General features: G+C 42.8%; 1 protein-coding gene across 1 annotated transcript in view; it reads left to right on the top strand.

Moving 5' to 3' along the window:
* Positions 1 to 24676, top strand: part of dlgap3 (discs, large (Drosophila) homolog-associated protein 3) — a 134548-nt gene that overhangs the window by 45958 nt on the left and 63914 nt on the right. The window contains exon 2 of the mRNA XM_074613708.1: positions 23721 to 23789. The gene's annotated coding sequence lies outside the window, so the exon portion shown is untranslated. The remainder of the gene's footprint in view (positions 1 to 23720; positions 23790 to 24676) is intronic.

The raw sequence follows: 24676 nt of genomic DNA, 5'->3' as shown, positions 1-24676 counted from the left end.
ATTTTCATTTTTCAAGCCATCAATATTTTGTGCACTGCTGTCACAGTCTGAGGAGACTATAGGTCCCACCACCTGGACCTCACCACTCCTCTACAGGAAGCAATTGACCATTAAGCAAAGCAGTTTAACTCATGTACGTAACGTTGGCTTAATTAGCTAGCTAGCTACAGCGGAATTAATCTGCCAGTGACAGGGTTGTATCTAGAAGGTAACCCCCAAGTTGCGAAAACTATCATAACCTTAATTATTCAAGGTCAATGCCTAACCTTAACCATCTATAGACTCCATATAAAGATGGACGACATGGTAGCTCCCCAAAAGTGAAGCCAAAACATCTTGATTGCCCCCTGGTGGCTGGCTGCAGTACAGGTTATAAATCCCACCCCCGCCTTATGAGCAGATGGTACATGGGCCAAACAAAAAGTCAAAGTACATGTCAAATAAAATTTTCACAAAGATGGTTTCTGTCATTTTAAGTAGCTCTCATCACACTGATGTTTGTTCAGTGTTCATTTTTCTCATAAGTTTGGTTTTAATTAGTTATTTGATGCTATAAAAAGGAGGTGAGACGTCATGATTGACAGCTGTGATTGACAGCTGCTCGGGAATTGTGAGAGAGAGGAGATGTAACTTTAACTGTCCATAACCGGAGGACATAGAACATGTGTCAATTTGATCATAAATGTAGTTATAGTGATATCATGGTGAGTTATGGTGTCTTTCTAGTAAAACAGCTACCATGGTGCTTACGTAACTGCGGCCACGCTTGGCTCGTGATTGGCTCAGGCGGACGAGTGGGCGGGACCTTGATTCCGCTGCTCCAGCCCCCTGATCACTACTGCGCAGACTCTGGCTCCAAATGACGTCAAAATCTCAACATGACAGCTCCCGTATCCCATATTGCAAGAGTTTTGCATCTATTGGGTTACCTTCTAGACACGACCCAGTGGCAGTTATCAATTCAACGTTGAGGGTTGCCGACTAGAAATGAGAGGTCTTCTTTTGTCTTCTTCTCTCTGAAATCAAGTAGATATTGTTTAAAATATTATGATTCATTTTGAATAGTAAATCAGCCACCGTCATTGTAAACTGCAGAGGTGGAATGCATGAACGGAAAGCTTGACGGACGTAGCAACAATACAGCGCAGCTACTATTTGAAAAAGGTTGGAAACAATATCAGGTGCGAATGAAGCCCTCTGTTGCGTGGGCCTGTTAGCATTAACATTTAACCAGCTGTTCTCTTTAGGTTAACAGAAGGTATGTGACATAAGAAACTTGTAGACATCATGTGTTATCATTTAGGCTGACTTTTAAACAAGAACTGAAAAAACACAGAGTTCGCTGTCTACTCAGAAGCCAGGTGCAGCAGATGGTTGACAAAACAAAGGTTTGACAGGGTTTGAGATAGATGATAAAGGTAAAAAAAAAAAAAGTTGCATCTATTATACCTGAAATACGTGCTGTGAAAAAGTTCCTTGATCAAAACCAGCAGTTATACGCTCCAAAGCTGCAGCTATTTGTTCAAGTAAATAATAAAATAACATTAAGCTTAAGCATTCTAATTGCAGGCACTGTTGAGACAACCTAATTCTGCAACGATAAGCATAAAAATTCATGACTATGCTTTGAATTCAGGGTTAAGCTACCCTGGACGAACTAAACAAAGCACAATTAAGGATCAGAGGAGCAGTGGTTGGGGGGGGGGGAATCGCACAGTGTTATAAAGGAGAAAAGAGACGAAAGGGAGTGAAGGCTAAAGCTGCAGAAACTCTAAGTATAAAAAGCCGAATGGAGAGGCAGGCTTAGCAGAGCAGATGGTTTCAGCATTTTTGCCCAAGGCGCTCCATACTCACAGAAATCACTACAAGGAGGGAGAGAGAGAAAGATGATGAGTTGAAACACTAACTACACATCTGCACTTCCTCTCCTCCAGTGCTTCAGAAGGGGTAGAGAGAGCGAACTGGAGGGGTTTTGACAGGCATCACCAACACTGTGCCACATCCAGTAGCCCTCAGTGTTCAGAGCAATCACAGTTGACACACGGCATCCATCATCTCATGATAGGTTTTTTACCAATTTCTTTTACATTTCGCTGGATATTTGCTGTCAAGCAGATGTACTGCGACTTTTAGACATGCATATTTAAAAAAAAAAATGTAGTTCAGTGTTTCTGGGGGCAAACACAAAAACATAGCTGACCTGAAATTCGGCAGCTGAGCTTCAGCGTGACAGCCAATCTCCTCAGTGTCACCTAAAAGTACACTGTGGACAAACACACACACACACCTATGTGCTGCCTGGCTATATAAATGAATGGTGAATGATGGATGAGTGTGAGGCTTGGTAGTGTTGCCATCTGTTCCGACACGACACAGAGAGAGTGGAGGGCTCGCGGTTCATCGAGCTTCAAGCCCATCACAGCGTTCAACTCACCTACTGTATACGCTCCACTGACACCTTGATGGATTTGTGTGTGTGACTGTGTGTGAAGTAGATTCTACTGTATAGGACTCTCGACCTATGCTACTCGCATTACTTAAGCAGAGATGGTGATCATTTCAGATATGGTAATATCTGACTGCGGGGAGTCCATAGTCGCAGAAGTTGATCCAAAATCAATTGCTTTTTCTCATTGAAAATCTCTCGACGTCGCACTGCCACACAGTCAATTTTCTCTGCCTCCTCACGCACATGTGCCCCCTAACTGCCTCTCTCCGTCTCTATTACATGCCCTGCCATTCTCTCTTTACACCACGATAGCCACTCTAAACACAATTACCATCGATTGCTTGATATCTCCCTTTTTTTTTTGCCTCTTTCGGCTCAGGTGAGAGGAAACCGCAGGTTTCTGCACACGCCGCCTGAGAGGGGAGAGGATTAGAGAATGAGAGGGGATTGATTGAAGAGTACTGCTTTCAGTTTGCTTCTGTATCGTCCGACACTTTTCGAATCCCCTCACGGAGATGACTCACACACACACTACATATGGTGTGAACAGCCACCTCATACCAAACGATCGACAACATGACACACAAAAGCAGCATCTCACAGTGCCATTTTGAGTGCTCTATCTGTCCTAGTCTTTGTGTGTGTGATGCAATCTCTCTCTCTCTCTCTCTCTCTCTCCTCCCCTCGCCCTTCCTCCTCCTGATGACTGGAAGGTTATCGTCGGAGTGTCATGCCCAAAAGCCAGCAGACAGCTCTGCCCTTTACAACAAAGTATCGGTGCTAATTAGAGACTATGAGTATGTCACTGGACTTAAGTGTGTGCGTGTCACTGCTGTGACCATCCATGCATGGCTGTATCAGCCTCCTCTTACATTCAAATACAGGAGCGTGTTCATCATCTCAATGGGACTTCTGAGATCTGATCCTTCGTTTTACGAGGCCACATCTCTGGGCGGTCACACACACACACACATGGCTTGAAAACGTCAGTTATTCATCTTGCAGGGATATATTTGTTTAAATATCTAGCCATAATACCTTTCCATACTCTCCCGCTTTGTCTCTGTGAATGATGGATATGCCCATTTACTATGGTTCAGTTTTAGACTTCATCGTGACTGCTTAGCATCATCTGTTTTCATCGTGTTTTAAATATCAGTCCAGTTGTGCTGAGAAATCGGCAGTGTTGCGGAGACTCATTTATCAAGACAGTTTTGTAAATAAACAAGTCTTCGGCTGTGCTAGAGGCTCTGCATGCTAACATGCTCACAATGACAATGTTAGCTTGTATTATGTTTTCCATGGTCACCATCTTAGGTTAGCGTGTTACCATGCCAACATTTGGGTGCCATGCCAATGCATTGTTCCGACTGCTCATTATTCCGAAACCCCACGTGTCTGACAACCTGTTATTTCGAATCCCTAATTATTATGCAAAATGACGCCATTGAACCTTCTCGCTCACAAAATAACTTTTCCTATCATGACGAAGGCATGACCCTAACCCTAATCTGGTTGGCTACCCTGATTACCTGTAGAGGCTAAGCCAAGCTTTAAGCCACTGAGGCGTTGCACCTGGCTCACCTGATCGACGCGCTGATTGACGTTACCATGTATAATCAAAGTCCGAAACACTTTAGCAACTTTATGCACGAATACTGCGTTGGTTTATTTCTTCTATGAAACTTATCGGTCTCCATTAACTCTATTACACGTTCACTCCAATAGCAACAAACAAGCAAAAGCTATACACAAGTAAAGACTGCTGCGACGTTTTGCCTCAGCGGTTAAAAACAGTTTTTGCTTCCAGGCGGATCACCTGACCCGGCCAAGATTGGTTCCTATACTTATGCATTTCAGAACCAGTTATCCCCAGGAGACCCAATAATACACCATCTGGCTCCTACACACCGGCCCCAAATTGTTAATGCCAAGCAGGTATAACAATTCAATACAAACAAAAGAAGAGCCAAATGTGAAAACCTCAATTAACATACATGGGAATGGAAATTAACATTCAATCTACACCTCTTGTATTAAATAAAGGTTAGTTACAGGTCTCTCAATAATGTTGAATTTGGTCTGAAGCTTGTGTTGAAGGTCAAGAAAACATCTTGGGCCGATAGTAGACTGCTTCTTTTATCTTCAACACTTCTTATAAAGTTAAGGTCTACTGGAATCTTCAAAAAACAGATCAAAAACTGCACTGGAGAAGTTTTCAAAGTTTGATGCAAAAGTGTTTATTTCTGTCGTCAAAAACAAACACGAGTCGTCAGTTCGAACGGAGGACTAACATACATGACAAACCAGTCCTCCTTATATACCATGAGCTTCATTCACAATTCTCTTTCATGTTCTTTACCCTCGGTGGGCAAAATACCCAAAACTCATTATTTTCTTGCAAACTCAGCGATTCGGCCTTATTTTGGTCCCATCTGACAAATTTACGACTAACATTTTTACCTCCAGCCTCCTCCATTCATGTCACCGCTAGAGGTGTTAGATCTCAGGAGGAGTCAACGTTTCGCTGACAGTTTGTATCAGCTCCCCCCTCAAATCTCAGGAGGTAGTTTATACTGTTATAAAAACAACCTGAACATTTTTCAACATTTGACAGAACGCACCAAGCCATTTTTGTCTAAAAAACCGCCAACACTTTGCAGAAGGGCCAGGAACCACATGGAGCTGAAGCATTAACGATGACTAACACATCTCCAGAGAGAGATGAGATTTTTCTTTTGTGCATTATGTCTTTATTAATATGTTGCATATCCTGTGCTTCACAACAGTTGAGTGTTCAGGATTTCTGTGTAGCTGCTATCACATACTTTCAGTTGTAGGGTCTTAGAAATGATCAGAAGCTGCACATTTCTGTGAAAAACGGTGGGCATGCTTTGATTTACATATTCATCACTTGAAATCCATACTTTTGTATTACAGGAAGCTGTGTATCCATTACCAAGTTCAATTCAAGGGCGGACAGATGAAAGCACTAACGCATGACACTTTCAAGCAAAAAAGTACAAACTTGCAAAACATACTCTTACACAAAAAGTATATATAACATATTCCAAGTGTTGTAATTTACTTTTTTGGTGCACCAAATTGCCTTGTCTATTTCAGCTTGTACGGAGGGATGTGAGAACTTATCCAGCCGAGACAAAATAAGAGCTGAGTGACTCAAAAAAAATACAGGATCTCTTGTGGCCACAACATTGTATGCTGTTATATATCGAGGCTGCAACCGGAGTCTTTGGGTCTTTTGATGGCACAGCTATAAACTCTGGAAACTATTTGGAGAGATAGAGGTGGTGGGAACAAAAAGGAACAAAGCAATAGGCCCAGCAGTGCAAGGTCCATCATTTTGGGGGTGGATTTCTCTTTATGAGAGGACTTGATTGAGCCCATTATGATGGGATTGTGTCCAGGCTTATATAGAAATACCTCCAAGTGGCAGCCAGGCCTCCCCAAGATGAGATCTGGCTCATTGGATTACAGTTCATGGTGTTTGACAGCACCCATAGCTGCCAGAAAATGCATCCTGGCAGAATGACAACAATCCCTTTTGAAACAGCGTGAAGCCGTACACCAAGCGAGGACTTTGGATGGCATTTTAGGATTTACTCTCTCGTTTGAGTCTCTCCTATTGTCTCATACTTTGCAGGTGAACTTTAGTGCATGCTCGTTAAATGTGAGGCAGATCCTTGTTTCATCGCGCTCCTGCTTTTTCTCATCAGGTGTCTCAGCTTGAAAACGTGTGCTGGTGAAAAAAAAAAGGAAATAGCTGATGTTAAGCTAGAAAACAGAAAATGCAAAATGAAAAAAGCAAGGCGGGCGAGAGCAGAGGAGGGGTCGCAATCTGGTGATTCTGCAACGAAAATGAGAAACTTCCATCTCAGGCATTAGCTTTTGTGATTGTAGATTTAGGAGAGGGCATTAATGGGAAGGATGGCACATTCAATTTCCTGTACTTTATCTTCTAAATTCATTCAAATGCATGAACGCAGGAAGAGGCCTGGTGCGGGCGAAAAAAACACATACCTGCTCCTGCTTCTAAATGCATATTTGATGGTGTGGATCTCTACGGGGTGGGTTAGAGGTCGAGTTTACACACCGGGTCCCACAAACACACTCTCTCTGCTGGCTGGCACTCTGCCCACAACCTCAGGGCATGAGAGGAGAGAAATTCAGCAGAAAGAAAGCAGAGAGAGGAGAGAAGGTTAACCAAAAGTGTGAAGTGGAGGAGTTTCATATTCAAATATGTACTCTGAGAAATAGTGTAATGTGCTACATGCTGTTTTTTTAATCCTCTGTTAACCACTCGGGTCTCTCCTCTCCCCGAAATAATTCTCTCCTTCATTTAAGCTCCAACTTCTCTGCTAGCTGATGAACATCAGACGCACGCTGAGTTTAGGCAATTTCTCTTCCCTGACTCTGTCTGTCTGCAGCGTTCCTCTCCTAGCTCTCTCCATTGGATCAAAAATAACCGAGCTGCTGGCTTTGTTGTCATGTAAAGGACAGCGGGGGGAAATGTAGCTATACTCTATTTGAGATACGCTCCGGCTGTTAGCGCAGTGCATGGTAAATCATGGTTTGTGAGGCTTGTGGTGCGCAGCTCCCATTCGATGAATTAATAAAACTCCAAGAAGAAGAGGTGCTATCTTCGCTGCAGAGCTCAGACTTTGTAATGAGTTTTGCTGTGTGTGCTTGCATTCTGCATGAATGCATGTTTCTGTATGTGTTTTTGTGAGGGCATGCTCGTCTGTATGTTTGTGTGACTAGTACGCAGCAGAATTCTCATGCAATATGGATGTCCCTGAGTGCTCCGAGTGGACTGTCGAAGGGAGCGTGTGTGGGGATGGGCAGCAAAGCAAAAACCACAGTAATGTTATGCAAGGCTGCATCTCGTGTGAAATGGTTTTACAGTGTGCGATTTTAGGAATACACTTTCATTTTTTGTTGTGAAATGTTGCAGAGAAGTTTGGCCAGCGAAGGAGAAATGCATGAATTTAAAATAAGCAGCAGCATGCACAGATGCACACAGCAGCGAGCACGGACAAAGATCAGGTCCGACAGATTTCTCTGGCCAAACATACATACTGTATTTGTTTATGTTTTGGGGGCGAAGGATCATTCATATCCCAAACAGATTCCAACCCACACAAAAACAGACTCCCGTTGGGCATGGGCACACACATTCATCTACTGCCGGGCCAACGTGAAAACAGTTGTGAAAATCGAGGCCTTCGGTATATTCGTAAAGACTGTCAAGTATGAAAAATTGATTAGTGAAGAGCCACATGTCATCACATTGGAAATCTAAGACGTTCCAACGTGTGACTTATGGCTCCTTCATGTGAGTGACACATGGAGAGGGAGTGACTTATGGGAAGTGTGTCTCTCTTAGCATGCGTCTTTTGTGTGTGAGCACTTCCCTGTGTGTTGGCACTTTGTTCCTGTGGAGCTGCTGACAGCGTGTGGATGTTCTTGCTCTGTTTAATGAGCAGATCTCAGGATTAACACAGGAAGATAATGAGAAACAGCATCGCGGGAAGAGACTGAGAGTGCCAAAACAGTTGTTCAAATTTTCAGCACCCTGCTAGTTCGGCTGCACATCAGACTGACTCGTATTTCCATAAACTGCTCATGGTCCGATAGGAAAGCTGAGCGGCTGGAACAGTTGCTGGCTGGCTGGCTTCACATGCTAGTCATGACACGAATATCAGTTCCTTATGAGTGCACTGATTTACTACTAGAAAAATCATACCTGAGCAGTCACCTGTATAAAGCTTCAAAAAACTGCTGAAAACATCACTTGTCACCTACGTGGTTTTATTGTGTCTTTCTTCAGAGCACCACTTCTATTGAATCCAACACACATCCTCACCTCCTTTTAGAGGTTAGTCTTGCTGTTTATGGAATTTATGGGAATAAAATGGGGTTGTTTGCTCAGGCTGCATTTGCCATGCAAATAGAAACAAACCTTTTATCATATTGTAAGCAGACATAATCCATTAATTTGCCAAATAAATCCATTAATTTAATTTTCAACTACATAGAATGTGAGGTATATAGCAAGATAGAGGTATACTATGCAGCATCTTCCTAAAAAAAACTATATATAGACTCATACAAACGTAATCCCTCTCAATCATCACCACGAGCAGTGTGTGGTGGTGTCTGCAGAGACCCTGCCCTCTGCCTGTATGAGGTCAGGACTTTACTTTATCAAAATGTCCAACCAGGTTACATCCCTGTGTCCATTTCTCTCCTCTGCTCTCCGTCTATGTCATGGTTGTATAAAGAGCTGCAGGTTGACTGTGTGTCTGTTTGACCGAGAGCAGGGTTGAGCCACACACACACACACACACACACACTGGCAGAGCAGAGAGGCCACAACAAAGTCGAGCGGACAGGATGAAGCGTGCACTTTGGCTACATTCATTCAAAATCCGGCAAAGCAGCACCTTCCCATGTAGGGTTGTGCGGATATGTGGGTGTGTTTATTTGTGCTTTCGAACGTAACAGCTGTGAAACAATTAGAAAATTACTTTTTATTTCTCTGATTCACTGCTTTGCTCTCGCTAACGCCGCTCCCTCTCTTCATTCAGTCTCTAGCTCGCACCAACCGACAGTGCTGCAATATAAACCTTTAACTAATGGGGAATGGTAGTTTCAAAAGCCGACAATGATTGAGCCGACAATGTGTGCAAACTTAGGGTTTAACGTGAACAACTAATCTATAAAAGATATGTTTTACAATAAAGAATGAATGAAAGTAGATTATTTAAAACTCCTGAATTAGCATGCTCAATCAAGCTACATCCCACATGATAACATCTAGCTTGCAAAAACTAGCAGAATGGGTTAATAAGTTATGTGTACTTTGATATCGATTCTAGGCTACTATCTGCTGGTTATCTGAAATATCATACAAAAATATAAAATATATTCACTCCAGTAATATAATCAAAACTTACATGAAAGCCAATTTGGCTCAGACAGTGCAGTACTGTTGGCTGAACATGTGATGCACAGTGCATGCAGAGGGCTGTAATTGGAATTTTTAGTTCCCTATTTAACTCCTATGGGATGCTGAATGCAGTGCATGATTACAATTCAATTAAATGGGCATATACTTTTAACTAAAACATGCCATAAAACCTAGTATTGCTTTTTTATGTGTATATTTAGCCTGACTCTGCCCTAAGATCACCAAAACCTCAAATTAATTAACACATTGTATCTTGTTGTATTTTTACACCAAAAGTAATGTAAAAAAAACAAAAAAACAAAACATTTTGTGGTTTTAGAGAGAGTTTAGTGCCGTAACTTCTGCAAAACTTCCATGTTACTAAGTAGCAAGGTTGGAGCCAGATGCTCCAGTCGGCCTCTGCATAATAGCAGCAAATGATTATACAGCAAATGAATAAACATCGAATCCTCCCTCTCAAACATAATGTAATGGTTAAAGCGAGTCGTGTTGCTTTCCCCAAGTTGCCAGGTAACATGTAGGTAACAGCAACCCTTTATTATCCACCAATCCTTTGACATTCTGCAAAGGCTGAAAGAGATCCTGTAGCAACTGTTTGTACCACGAACACCCTCCTCTCTTTGTTTTTCCTCGCTCCCTAACAGAGCTCTCCCTCTGGTCTTAATGCATCGAGATGGATTCCTTTAGATCACAGCCACATAGTACAGCAGGAGCTTCACAGAACAAATTCTACGCTAATCCCTGTATTGCTTAAGGGCTACAAGCCAAGCAGTAAAGATGGCGTTGCACAATTTCACAGCCCGTAGATGAATCTGGGCAGTGAGAGGAAATGAGGTATCTCTCTTTTCACTTTGCTTTATTATTTCTGTTCCTTTTGCGGTGACTCTGTGTGAAGTCTCTCTGTCTTTTTCATTTAGTCTTCTAAACATTTGCAGGAAGACATGTGGACATAAACACATTTGGGTGCCATTTTGTTGGGTTTCTTCAATCGTAGGTATGATGTGAGGGGCAGCAAAGTTAGAAAGTCAGGTAAGAGAAAGAGTCAAGAAATCAATAAATAGTCGGAACATTGACAGATTGATGGAAACAGTGGGGAATAACCTGGCAAAGAAAGAGAAAGAGAGAGCTTGTGAATGTGTGCAGATCACCAACGTAGCCAGCATTGTCACATGGAATAAGATAATCACCTCCCTCTAATGATGTGGCCGCTCATCGCCGGGGGCAACCGCAGCCCACGGGACTCTGATGTTGACAATCGCCACACGCGCGAGCACACATGCCGGACATACATCAAGACCCTTGCAAGCGCGACAGCCAATTAATGAGAGGGACGGGATGGAAGAGGACGGAGATTTCGGAATTACGACATTTCTCATTGTCAAAACTCTTAGCGCCGCTTTGCTTCCATCCGCTAATTAGTGTCTAGATGTCCTTCACTTTCTCTCTCTGCAGGGTGCGGATGCAGGTCTCTTTGACATCCACCGTGCAATTCTAGTCTTTGCAGCTTTTTTTCCCCCTGCTAATTGGTATAAGCTGAATGTGCTCGGTGTCAGAAAATGGGATGTTTAAATTCAGGCGTAGTTTCCAAATGGGCTTTGCCACAGTTGTGTTTTACATCAGAGAACATGGCAGAAGAGCAGTTTGTTGCATTTATTTTTGCTTTCATGCATGCATGAAAACCGAGGCCTGCCTCTGTCTGATGCGTGAGAAAGATGCACTAGATGTTTTTGGATTCCTTCATGCTTGCGGGAATGAATGTGGGTGTGTACGTATAGTGGTGAATGTTACCTACAGACTCACAAAGCAGCTGTGACAGTGCTGGCCTTTAGCAAACTTCTATGTGATGGAGGGTTTTACCAATGATAAGGTGAATACTCAATCTGCAAAAGCAATGCATTCACCCAATACGACATATGTGTGTGTGAATCGCTGACTTTTCTCCTCCCCTTCCTCACTTAAAGGTCACCGGATCATTTGCTTTTACGAAACACACAAATAAACACATGCACACACACACACACACACACACACACACACACACACACTGCAAATGACTGTTTAGATTAAGACCGACTCCCCAAACAGAAGAGATATGCAAGCAATCAATTTGGATGCTCTTTATATTGTAATTAGACACACAAACCTATGCGCGTTATGCAAGCAGCAGTATGCAAATTGCAGCGGAGGCAGCCAGTCCGCGACGAATGTTACGCCCATTGGTTCCGCTGGTGTGCACGGCGACAGGTTGATGACAATTTTAAGATACATAAACTCCTCTCTTGTTTGTTTATCTTTCTTCTCTCTGTCTCTCACTTAAATATAAAAGATATATTACATGTAAATGAGGATATAGCTCAGCAGGTAAAAGAAGGACAAATGCATTTTCTTCCTGTTTTGATGCTTTCCTCCCTCTTCCTCTCTGCCTCCTCCGTAACACTTGTCATTGTAATGGGGCTGTTTGATGGTGCACTTTTTTGTGTCCTTTTCCATGAACAGCATCTCTGACCACAAGTGCTGTGTGTTTCTTTGAACGGCTGAATTTTAAACTCAATTAGCACCTGTGCACACACACACACACACACACATACGTGCACGCACAAACACACGAATGCCAGCTCGGTTCGCACTCACACTGGGGGCTGGCACAAATTAAGACTGTGAAACACACACGCACATCCACGCTCTTGAGTGGTGAAGCTAATTTGCCCGAGCGGACCTGAGTGAAAGGAATAATGAGGCTTTGATGACTTCACTCGAGGAGACCCGCTCCACCGTGACATCATCTGCGACCTTGATATGACCCCTACTCTACTGATTTATTCAACTCCCTCCCCCCTCCTCCCTCTGTGGAAATCTGCACTTCTGATTGGCTGAACTCCACTGCGTCACATAAAGAAAGATGAAAACCAGTTGTCGCCACACTTATTTAGCTGCATTTGGGTCAATGAGAAGAGACGTCTGAAAGAGCTGATGTTCTTTGCCGAGAGAGAAATTCAAAGCACTCTTGAAAATGTTGCAAGGGCTTTGAATCAATAGGCATTGAAAAGTAAATAAACTCCAAATGAGTGTTGAATGACGGCTGAAATGATCCAATATGGTTCCATGCTCACAAAGGTTGTCTTTTATCCGAGTGGTACAAATGGGGCCAACATAGAGGTCCCACTTGTTCTCATGCGACAAGGACCCATTATAGAAACTAGAAAAGACAAAGAGTGCTTGCTTATGCTGAAAATCACACAACACTGTAAACAGGTTAAAGTATCTGAAATTGTCAGCATCTGAGATGTTGAATGGGAGCTGTGGTTTAAATTGAAGCACTTTAAAGCAGTTAAAGTGTCAGTTGAAGTTGAAACACTGAAAGGGTTTGAAGCCTCTTTTGAAGTGTGACGGGAGACAGGAGACAGGAGACAGGAGACTAGCGTTCATGTCCCCAAGTGAAACCAGATGTCAACATTGATTTATTTGTCAAGTTACGTACTTAAGTTACGTCACTTCCGGAGTTATTTTAAGCCAAACCATGATCTTTTCCTAAGACTAAAAAAGTAGTTTTATTGCCTAAACCTAAGGAAGTTGTTTCCTGCGAAGACAGAAGTTTATTTTGAAAAGACTGTATGCATGTAATGAGCGGAAATTGACACGTGTTCATGTGTTGCTGGACATTCATAGGAAAACGAAGGAAAAAGGAGGAATAACTTTTTCGTAAGATATCATATGAACTGTATGACAATACGTTGCACAGACAGTTGAAGTGTGTGCATGACATGAATATAAATATATTAGGGCGAGCAAACTAATTACAAATTTTGTTTTCATTCAAATTTTGTATTGTTATTTTGTTCTTTTTTGTTTTTGATCCTTTGTTGGTAGAAAATATGGTTCCGACTGTACACAGTGCAAAAACTGGGATTCACTCTCAGTGTTAAATTGCAGGTGACCTCAGTGGAACCTGATGACGTGGTTCGGGATGACGCTGTAAACCCTAGCTGTAACCCCTGTGTCGTATTACCAATAGTCTGCCGCTAATGGACATCCTATTCATTGCCTCGAGACTGCATCTGAACACACACAATTGCAAGTGCACACATTTACGCACTCACAAAGAGGCAAAACAGCATGCATCATTCATTTCTGTAATCAGCGCGCCGTCAGTATATTTGTCTAATGATCCATAATGCATTAGCAAGCTTGGAATCAGGTTTCGGGTGAAAGGACACGGAATTACACTTAGAGATTCACACATGCGTGTGCGTACAATTCAGATATGTTCAAACACCCACGCATAGACAAAATCTTTTTTTCAGGTCTGACTGAGAATAATGAGAAAGATAGTGATTGTTTGGATGCTCCGGGGCATCATTGCGACTGCTATATTCACCAGCAGCGGCGGAATGAATTAATCATAACTTTAGTCATTCTCCAAATTGCCCGCTTGTGACTGGCGAATAACGGGAGGTAATATGGGGCCACGCTGAACTCTGCAAATTTGTTCCTAGGCCGTTGTTGTTGCTTTGTTTTGCTCTGTTGTTCCTCATCATGTCGTGTCCTAGGAGAGCCGAGCAAATTAACGAGAGAAAAAAAAGGATAGAGGAATAGAGGTAAAATGAAAAGGCCGGGCTCAGGTTGCTGGCGAAGGAAAGAGGAAGGCAGCAAGGAGAGAGCTTAAGTTGTACAAGTGGAAGGTAGTGAGAGGGTAAGAGGAGTGAGTAGGAGAGGGTGAAAGATTGATTGAGAGAGAGAGTGAAGGGAGAAGAAACACTCACTTACAGTATCCAGCTGCTGCCAAGGAATCGCCTAATGAGAACCGAGAGATCCTTTAGAGTCGAGGGATGGAGAGAGAGAGAAAGAGAAAGCAGAAATGCTATGAAAAATGGTGCGCTGTCAGGTGAGTGCTAGAGAGGGAGCTGGGCTCTAAGTGTTTTGCCCTGACCACAGAGAATATGTGTGTGCGAGCGCACCCATAAAGACTGTGAAGCGAAGCACAGCTGCACACACATACACATGTGCATCCATATAAGCGCATACACATTTACAGTACATGCAGTCCACACACAGATGTAACAATAACACACAACCCAGTGAAGCAGAAAGAGTCCCTTCTTTGTTCCTGCTTCAGCTTTTCATTTCCCTGATCCATCTCAACCTTCCCCCTCGTGTCCTTCACATACTTATTATTTTTTTTTTTTTACCTTTCTTTCAAACAACCCATGTCCTTCTCTGTTCAGCTCAGCGGTGCTCCCTCTGATTTATGCATGCAGCTCTTTGCCAGCTTAAGAGCACCATATCACCACCACCTCACTTTAATGTGCAGCGTGTCTGCCCCGAGCTGGTACATTTCATTTGATTTGTGTACAGTCAGAACAGAGTCTAAAACCCATTAAGACAGGAAATGGGGGTGCTTGTTTTGCATCCAGTTGCCATCCAGTCTCTATGTGTGTGTGTGTGGGTCTACTTCTTTGTCCAGCTGCTCATGTGGAGAGGATTTGGCAAAGGGTGACAGTCCTGATGTTGAAACAGGTCATTTGGAGGCCAATAGTGGGAAGTTCTGTACTGATACGGATACTTTAATGCAACCTTGGTTTCAAGAAAAAATAGTTTTCAAAGCATCAGAAAAGGTTCGATGTAGAACAAGTTGAACTGCGTGCAAGAGCAAGCAGCAGTTCTGTTGTTTTCTGACACTATTAGCATTTCAAGGTGAACGTTTCAGGTACTCCTTTCCTTGCCAGAAACAGACATCTAGCAAAGCCATCTTCACTGCCTTTCAATTACCGCTATCTATCACAGATATATAAGTATGACGACTGCAGAGAATAGTCTCATAGTGGCAAGGCAGACATTCCCATTTAATGAAAAAATATAGAGTTACTGTGAATAATAAAATTCAAGACAGATTATCTGATCACCTACATCCATCTGTAGTTGCAGTGGTGCTATCAACACGAGAACTGAGGCTAAACTATGATTCAAAACCAGTTAACCTCTTAAATCAACTTTACTCAGTTAATTCCGTTTTTACCATCCAGCCCTTCTATGTCTCCTCCACCGCTCGCAGGGTTATATAAAATTGCATGGTATGCCACCACTAATAACTTCCTCTACTTTGGACTCTCTAGTTCTCTCAAAGGTCAGCAGTGTCAAAATGGTTTGCAATTCAGACCAAGGGCACAGATTTGTGTGTAAAACTTCTGCGCAAATTTACTTTGCCCCCACAAGTGAATGCTAGCACATCTACTAATTGCAGAAATTCCATTAAAATGTTTTGATATTGATTATAAATGGAGGGTGAAATTACCTGCTACACAGACTCCGTCTTTGTAGCGTGTGGGTGCATGCCAGCTTCACTGTGTGCATAGTTTAGAAGCGCAGGCATTATTAACTGGTACTGAATTAATTTACTGGATTTTTTTAACTACAGGATCATGGATGCACACTGATTTATTTTAATGTGAAATGTGAAAAAAACACCCACAAGGTCGCTCTGCTGCGTTGTATTGCCTCTAGTACAATGAGGTATTGTACCATTGTATCAGTACCATATTGTACCACAACATGTATATTGATTTAATCTTTTTAAACAGATGTATACTTGTTTTTTTACACAGTTCTATGTAGTCACGTAACAGCGCATTTCCACCAGATCCGGTGACGGAGGGCGTCTCAACACTTTCCATTCGTTTCCTATGGAAAACAGGATTAGCAGGCGGTTGCAGTAAGTTTTGAAACTCTTCATTTTGATGAGCCTGTGCAGTGCCTGTGCAGTGCCAAGTTGTCAAACTAGGCAATATAGTTCTAAAATGAAATCAGATTCAGTAGTGGTACAGCCTATTTCTCACCTAAAATGTTTTCAGAAATAGATTTTGGTGGATTGTTTTGACAGAATAACAGAAAGTGTATGAGCAGGCCGCCATGTTTCCTGTGTGAAACCGCGAGCAGAAAACCACAGACCATTCAGGTGCATTCCACGATAGGGTACGTCACCACTTGAGTGGCCAGTTGAGTGGAGCTTTGCGTCCTCTAGCGTCCTCGCCGGATCAGGCCGGACATGAAGCGTCAGTTGATTTTAATGGACGCACTCCGCAGCGGGCATGCTGCGGCAGACGTGTCATTCTTCATGAAAAGCAGCAGAAGCACCTTTCTGTTCACTTCAGCTAGCAAAGTTCACCATTCCTGCTTCATTCTGTTAACCTTTCTTCTCAAGCACCTTTCTTTTATTGCTTTTCTTCATCCATCCGCTACATCTGGATCAGCTCTCATAGATCACCAGGGAAAAGCAAGCATTCCTCTGTCCTTGCCCTCCTCACCCCTTATCTCGTTTTTTTCTTCCCTCTCTGAGAAAGCCTGACCCACACGGTCTCTAAAGCTCTGTCATCTCATGTGCAGCTTAATAGAGCTAATTCTAGCAGGCAGCGTGCGTCAGGCATTTACATTATACATGATCTCCTATAGAGATGTTCTTAGCATGTTCCATATATGATGGGCACTCTACTTAACTATATGTCTTACTCAGAGATTTGCGTTTTAGGGATCCGTGGATTAGCCTATCACACAACGTCATGGTATGGAATGAAGAAAATCAGAACAGTACATATGGAAGGAATACAAGCAACTGTTATTAAACTTTCCCCCCTCTGTTAAGCTGATGGAAATCCCCTATAGGGTGTTTGCCGAGCTGAAGTCAGTGTTCTGTTAATAGGATCTAATTGGAAATGGCTGGTGTTAAGGAAGTTGCTTGGGTTGTCTGAACCTAATCCTGTGGAAATCCCTGAGAAGTTAATAAGAATCTATGTGCTATGTCCTAAATGTAGGGCAGTGGTTTGCAAACGGAACTAAGCTTTCCGACTCGTTGGGTTAAGCAGTTGTCCCAAAGTTGAGAATACAGTAATACAATGCTCTTTTGCAAAGGCACTTTAAACACTGCTTGAGTGTTTTGTTGTCAACTTTGTTGTCAATTCTGTTAGTTGTCATTTGTCAAATACAGCTGTGACTTCCACCGCTGCCTTTGTATACTTACACAAAACAGTATGTTCTGGAGTGTTGCTTTGCCTCTGTCCACAGGAACAAATTCAAATTAAGTTTTCATTTCAGCGCTTGAAACTTATGAGGAATTTTGAGTGCCTGATGGTTGGACACAAGCCTTGTCATCTGTTAGGTCAATGCGCTGCTTTTGCGTTGCTGAATGCCTCGCATTTTTCCACTCTCATTTTTCACAGGAGCACCCTAAACGCCTCGAGTTGAAGAAAATCAACACTGACCGGAAAAAGCGCCTCACATCATTAGCGCCTTTTCTCAGTGTGGTAACTTTTGCTGGATACCCGGAGCTTTGTGACTTTACCAACCGTAGTTACCATGAACTGAACAGAAAACAGCAGGAGGCAAATAAGTCTGGTACTTTTTTTTTTAGATTTCGGGATAGTTGTTTTCATCAATTTAAACTGTACTATTAACTAGTACAAGCTATTAACTACTATTAGGTAATGTCAATGGGTAACTCCGGGGTCTGAAAAGTGAAGCCAATGCGGAAGTGCCTTAAACATGCATTCTTTCTAACAACCAGCAGGGGGCGACTCCTCTGGTTGCAAAAAGAAGTCTGATTGTATAGAAGTCTATGAGAAAATGATCCTACTTCTCACTAGATTTATTACCTCAGTAAACATTGTAAACATGAGTTTATGGTCTCAATCGTTAGTTTCAAGTCTTCTTCAATACAGCATGATGTTTATTTAGTATATCATGGTCTCATTTACAGTAAAATAGACGATAAAGCAGGGTATGCTTTAGGGCGTGGCTATCTTGTGATTGACAGGTCGCTGCCACGGCGTTGTCCGGTCTAGGAGTTGTTCGTGTTTCCGTCTTACAACTTTATCCCTTTCACAGTGTGTTTTCTGTTCATGAAAGTTAATTATAACATTTTTGGTTGCCTAAAAATGTCTTGTTCAGCGTTCAGTTGTACTTAGCTCCACTCTCTCGTGTCACTTCTGGTTGCAAATAACCAAGATGGCGACGGACAAAATGCCGAACTCGAGGCTTCAAAACAACAGCCCACAAACCAATGGGTGACGTCACGGTGACTACGTCCACTTCTTATATACAGTTTATGGTTAGCGTTACAGTTTGCGTTAAACTAACATTAAGACACATTTGGTCGTTGGCTAGCAACAATTAAAAAAAAACGGCAAATGCAGGTAACTGCTAAAATACAGTAGCTGTCTGATTTGGCGTCTTCAACCAAAAAAAAAGCAGCGTGCTGCGCCTCGCTTTTTCAACCTGCAAAACGTGCATCTGACCAGAGCCTAATGCGGACGGGCTTAGCGAAATGTCATCATCATCATCATCATCATCATAAACAATCCATGAACTTAGTAAGTTTAAACAAATTAAAACCTGGTTATTACTGGTGTGTCTTTTACTCTCATCCTCCATAGAAGGGGTGTTCAACAGAGCTATCAAAGTTAAGCAGGTCTGCTGTAGATTGCTGTGCAGCAACTGCTGTCTCTGTGGTCTCTCTCATTGTTTCCTGATTGCATTGGTCAGGCCAAACCTGTCCTCTCCTGGCCTGGTATGAACCGGCCTTACTGCTCAGCCCTGTGGGGAATCCTTGGCGCATGTCTGGCCCTAATTAATGCCCCTACTGCAGTCTCTTGTTAGAGAGGAAGATGGAGAGAGGAAGTGAGAGGGGGGGGATCAGTAGAGAAGGGGACTATCAAATATTGATTGTATTTGCATAAATAGCCGCAGTTGTTAAAAGCCCTGCATGATCCCACTTGCTAGCTTCGCACTCTCCAGGCATGCGTAGTGGAAAAAAATAAAGAGGGGCTGAATGAGGAAGAAAAGTGGTGATTAGAGTCAAAAGAATGCATGGATCTCCCGCAATGCGACATAGCGTCGGCCTCTCAATCAAGCCATCCCAAAGGCTACGCCACTACTTGTTCACTTTGTAATTTGCACCAATTATTGCCCCATTAGTGCGGCCCCTGTAATAAAGCAGACACAAGATAATGATGCTCTTCTGTTGAGTCGGTCATCAATACAATAGGTTGAACAAAACACCTGAGGAGGGGAGCCGTCGCTTTTAGTCGTACTCTGTATATCAGTGGTGGCACTTAATGAATGTGGCCTTTGAAATAGAGGGGCAACACAGTGTAGAGCATCGAGAGAAAAGAGAAAATAATTGCTTTTCTCCACACTTACCTCGCTCCTCTTCATCCAAGCTGCTGTTCAGTTTACATCCCATAAAGCTCTGCAGTCTTGGCCCCTGGACCCTCAGTGAGGTGACCCGTGGTGATCCTGTGTGAGCAGGTAGTGGCTGGACTATATATGATACTACTAGTTGTTGTGGAAGTACAGAGAGTGAGTCTGCGTGTGCAAAAAAGTGTAACACGGCGTGTGTGTTTATATAATATAGCCTATGTATTTGAGAAAGTGTCTATGAGGTTATTGAGGATTTACTGTTAACTAAGCTGTAGCTCTCTCTGCATTTTTAGAGGTTATGCAGAGGAGAACTTTGAGTCCCACAGTTGTTGCCAAAGAGTGTTCAAATACATTTGCTGTTGAAAGAAAAAAGAGAGAGAGGATAAACACACAGAAAAGCTAAGCAAAAGAACACGATTTTCTTGGCATTTACTGGTAAACAAAAAGTCTGGTAAATTATGAGAATCCTCAGTTCTCTTTATTTTCAGAAAAGACCCGAGTCTAAACAGCCTGAAGCTTTATGTAACTGAAAGTATTATGTGATATGACAATCATGATGTGTCTACAGGCTATGTTTTAAAGAGTCACCAGGCAACTTCGCACAAACAATCAAACAAAACAGCCGATTAGACTGTTGTGAGGCCGTTAAATAGGCGTTTCCGTTCTCTATAAGCACCATATATGTGGGTCAATAGGGGCCTACTACACCCAATAGTAGGATTTGTCATCTATTCACATGGTAGATCACCAAAAGAAGGTATAAAAGTACACGACAGTGATCTCTAGCGACCTTAGTAATTATGACAGGGGCAGAAGCAGAAGTCAGGTGCTGTATTATAGACAGTGTGAAACTCCATATGGGGTGGAGGAAAGGTTTTCACAAGGGAGGCCGGGGTTCGCCTCCCATGTGAAACCAACAACATTTGTCTTTGTGTTAACAAGCATTAAGTTTCGTTTTCACTTTTGAAAAAGTGTTTTTGTTGCCAAATTCACAGCGGAGGAGGGGCGAAGTGCAGCCTGCAGTGAGCTGCCATGTAATGTATATGAAAAGCTGCGGCGGCCGCTCCCGAGCTCAACAATTCTGCAGCAAAGTGCGGCCAAACAAAAGTTAGAAAAAGTTTAACTTTTAACTGCAAAGTTCGGCCAGAGAGTACCCTCAGCCAATCAGTATTCAGATCTCTTGTTACATGTTGACCTTAGAATTTCTTCCCACCTGAAACACATGAATACGCCTCCCGGACGCAGAAAAGTGTTATTATTGCGGCGAGCCACACTTCACCGCTGGTGTGAATTCAGCAGAAACCTAAAAAAGTTGTAATTTTGTTGCCTCAGCCTAAAGAAGCCTTTTTGTTTGTGTTCAAAACGTAACATTTCATTCAGTTTGACATGCTTTTAAGTTTCGCTTTCACTTTTACAACGTAGTAGGCGTAGTAGGCCCCTAATGACCCACATCTATGGAGCTTATAGCGACCGATAACTCCTATTTAATGGCCTGATAACAGTCGAATCGGGTGCACACAAAATATAAACAGATTTAAATGGATTCATTTACTATGTCCCTTGCTGCGTCCAATTTTAATTTAGTGTTTTTGTGTTTGTGGTACTTATCTATTACATCCCATTACCACAAATGACTGTAAACTAATGCAATTCTTACACCACAGAGTATTATACACACATACTTACTGTCACAGAAACTAAAGACAGTTTCCAGTCTGGTATTGATTTTGGAACAAGTGAATGAATTTGCATTGACTACGTCTGGCAATATTTTCTTTTTGCCGTGAGGAGCTTGAAGTTACTCATTTTGCACTATGTGCTCCTCGTCGTGAAGTTGGCAGTGTGTGGGCAGCGTAGCTGGAAACTGGTGGGCAGATGAAGCCGTGAGCTGGCGAGTTTTTCAGATCTCACACACCCGTTGGGACTGCCATCATTAATGTAGCGGCCGTGGTGTGGGTATTTACCTATCTCAGTGTGTATGCCCTGTACAGTATGTGCACCATGCCATCGCCATGTGTGCGAGAGAGCATTGCCTCTCCATGTGTGTGCATGTGTGTGAGTTTAACTGCATATTTTGTGTATTAGAGAGCTAGCAGAGCTGATCAGTGTCCATGCTGAGGGCTTTGTCACAGCTGACCTATATTAGATGAAAGCAGCTGGATCAGTGGCCTGCAGGGACAGCAAAAGAGTTGTGTTCTAATTATCTCTGCAGCTAGCTAGCGACACATCACACCCGCACGCGCACACACTTGAACAAGTACACACACACATACACACGCGTACATACTTTTCGGCAAATCAATGGGAGCTCATGAGAGCATCTGCCATGCTTCGCTTGACGAACAACAGCGGCAGATCCTCCGTGTAGGGGTTGGCAAGGATGCATGCAGCGCCTCATGTCACACAATGCATATTAAATTAAAATCCTTCTGTAATCATGGACTATGCACTTCGGTCTCTGAACGTGACTGCATGTGACACAACTCTGTTTTGCTCTGTTTTGAAATCTAATTATCAGGTGATACCCTGCTAAAATGAAATCTCTTGTTGAGGCATTTTGGGAGTTGTAGGAGTGCAGACGTCTTGTAGACGATTCCTCAAATGGGTTCAAACTGTGTAAAACGTAGCAGCCTATTAGCCGCCGTTGCCATGGAACCATGAGCTAACACACGCTGAGGGTGTGCGTTAGTTATAATGAGGCGCAAAATGACAGAAAGAAAACTGCCCAGGGAGCTAATGCTAACAGCGAATAGTAATCACTGGACTAATGGGAGGGTAATAGTTAATAGGGTGAATTAGCCTAATGTGGGTCATTTTTTGCATTTCAGATTTCTGGAATTGATTGTGATATGAAGCCAGTACATTAAATCCAAACCCAGTACTGCTCTGAAATCCCCAGGGTCAAACCAAAAAAAGAAACGTACTTATAAAAGAAATGGTAGACATATCAGTACTGTAATGCCAAAATTTCTCAGACAAATTTTGATTTTCTAATGTGGGACAGTCATGTCCGAAATGTGGGACATTGCAAAGTCTGTTAAAAGGCCTAAAATCACCTTAATTAATGTAGGAAAAACAATTTAATTAAAGTAATTTTACCACTTACAATGTTATTACAAAACCTAGGCGTATGTGTGGATGTTACATGAAGAATCAAACAACATCAAACAAACAAAAAGACTATAAATAAGAATAAATAAAGATTAATGAATAAAGACTATAATAGTTTTGAAGCATTTAAGCATATTAGAAAGACATTAAATATGAATTGTTTTATTGACTTTTATTAGTTTGAGGAAGACCTACACCCATTGGAGCTTCGGTGTCCCACATTAGGAAGTGTCCCACTTTATGGCAACTCACCCTATAGTGTGTGGAACCCCATGGCATCCTCAGTTATCAGCATTTGTCATTCAGCTCACTCAGAAACACATCAAGGATGAACGCTTTATTCTTTCTTGTGTCCTATTATCCCCATTGGTATGAACACATTTGTTCTGACACCAGGTGACGCACTCAAAGTGTTATTTTTGTGTAAGCCTTTTTGTGTTTTCTGAAGTCCAAGTGAATTCACACATTCTGCTACCTTCAGGAGGTAATTGGACGCAGCGCACACTCAATTAATCTGTTAGCCTCTTAGTCATCGTCTCCTTTTTTTTTTGTCTCTCTTTTTCCTGCGTCTATTTCTTTTCGTCCCTTTATATCTAGCACAAAGTTTGCTCTCCTTTCCTCATATGCTCCCGTTGTGCCTTCATTTGTGGGTCTGGGGCCTACAGCGCTCCAAGCAAGAGAGCTGTAAGCCTTAGCCAGGCAGTCGGGGGAGCTTCTTGTTTCGAGACCAACGGACACAGCCGCACATTTTCCACCACATTGCATCTTCAGGCACCGCCGGGGACTATTTTTACAGGTCGTAGCTTATGGGGAGGGGTGCTTTTCCCATGACAGAGGGAGGGATGTATAGCCTACTGTAGTAGAGAAATGAAAGAGAGACAGAGCATAACGCTTCCTGCCAGGTACGATAGCGTTTGCACAAATCATGTGAGCGTTTTACAGTTTCCCTTATGTTGTTCTTGTTTCTCTTCCTCTCTGCAGAGTGACTGAGTTCTTTAGCCGGCCGTTTCTACCTGACGACATGGAGCACCATTTCCTGATGAGACTGTGGTACGTAGAGTTTATGCACGCACACACACACACACACACACGTATGTAATTCCTGCAGCTACTTGTCACCTGCACCCTCACATATAAATCCCACTTATGTCTTGTGTGTCCTTGAAATCCATCCCCACTGGAGGAGTACGTAAGGGTTCCCAGTGGAACCTCTCAAGGATTAACCCGCGTCAGTGAAGTGCGGATCAGGAGCGTGTGTGCCACTCACTCTGTTCTCTCTCGCCTCGGCCTCTAGCATCTTGTGTCTGATCTCACGTGTGAAGCAGTATTGATTGAGTTAGTCTAAATGATTTGCTTTAGAAGCTGCAGTCTACATTCATGGCCGAACACACATACAACGGTCTGAGTTGTACCTACCGTGCGTGGGTTGGGAATGCGCCTTTTCAGAGGTCACAGAATGCATTGATTATTTCGTAGGAACGCGACAAAGTTGGCCTTTCATTTGGGAAAATGATGGATGGAGAGAGCGATGCAGAAAGAGAGGAGAGGAAGATGTCAGACGAGTGCCGGCTGGCACAGTAGTAAAGTAAAAAATAGCAGGACGATCGTGCTGGCCCGAGGTTGTACTACTATTCTTAGCCTCAGTCTCCTCCTTTTCTTCACTCTTCTCCCTCTTGCCTCCCTCCTTTCTCCTTCTTTTGTTACAGCTGTGACGCCAGCGCTCTTCAGTCCATCTGGTGTCTGGTAGCACTCTGGATCTACTCTCCCTCTCTAATTGGCTAAAACCACTTAACTGTCTCCCATCCATCTACCTCCCATCCATTTGTCATTTGGCTTATTTATCCTCCCCATTCACCTATTTATCCGTCACCACCTCAGCTGATGCAGTCATTCATCCCTTCTTTTTTTGTCCAGAGTTGGATTTGCCAATACATGCT

This window comes from Sebastes fasciatus, chromosome 17 (genome assembly GCF_043250625.1).
Source record: "Sebastes fasciatus isolate fSebFas1 chromosome 17, fSebFas1.pri, whole genome shotgun sequence".
NCBI classification, from domain to species: Eukaryota; Metazoa; Chordata; class Actinopteri; order Perciformes; family Sebastidae; genus Sebastes; species Sebastes fasciatus.
This window is presented reverse-complemented; position numbering and strand designations above follow the sequence as displayed.